The sequence below is a fragment of the Onychostruthus taczanowskii genome, unplaced genomic scaffold (genome assembly GCF_017590055.1).
Source record: "Onychostruthus taczanowskii isolate IOZ18803 unplaced genomic scaffold, ASM1759005v1 scaffold960, whole genome shotgun sequence".
Taxonomy (NCBI): Eukaryota; Metazoa; Chordata; class Aves; order Passeriformes; family Passeridae; genus Onychostruthus; species Onychostruthus taczanowskii.
Genome location: NW_024507658.1, coordinates 3,483 through 4,270, shown reverse-complemented (window position 1 = coordinate 4,270; position 788 = coordinate 3,483).

The following is a 788-nucleotide window of genomic DNA, read 5'->3' as shown; positions in this document are numbered from 1 at the left end:
ACTCACGCCGACACCCCGTCCCTTCACTCGGCTCCGTGCCGACCCCGCAGACGCAGCCCAGCGTGGGCAGCTCGGCCTAGCGCCCGTGTCACACCGTATAACACCCCAAAATCCACTCAAACACCCCAAAATCCACTCAAATAACCCAAAACTTCCCAAAATCCCCCCAAACTCACGCCGACACCCCGTCCCCTCGCTGGGCTCCATGCCGACCCCGCAGACGCGGCCCAGTGCGGGCAGCTAGGCCTAGCGCCGGTATCACACCGTATAACACCCCAAAATCCACTCAAACACCCCAAAACCACCCCAAAACCCCCCCAAATCACCCCAAAACTCACGCCGGCACCCCTTCCCTTCACTCGGCTCCATGCCGACCCCGCAGACGCGGCCCAGCGTGGGCAGCTCGGCCTAGCGCCTGTGTCACACCGTATAACACCCTGTAACACCCTGTAACACCCCAAACCACCCCAAAATCAACCCAAAATCAACCCAAAACCCCCCAAATCCCCCCAAAATCACGCCGACACCCCGTCCCCTCGCTGGGCTCCATGCCGACCCCGCAGACGCAGCCCAGCGCGGGCGGCTCAGCCTAGCGCCCGTGTCACACCGTATAACACCCCAAAATCCACTCAAACACCCCAAAATCCACTCAAATAACCCAAAACACCCCAAATCCCCCCAAACTCACGCCGACACCCCGTCCCTTCACTCGGCTCCGTGCCGACCCCGCAGACGCAGCCCAGCGTGGGCAGCTCGGCCTAGCGCCCGTGTCACACCGTATAACACCC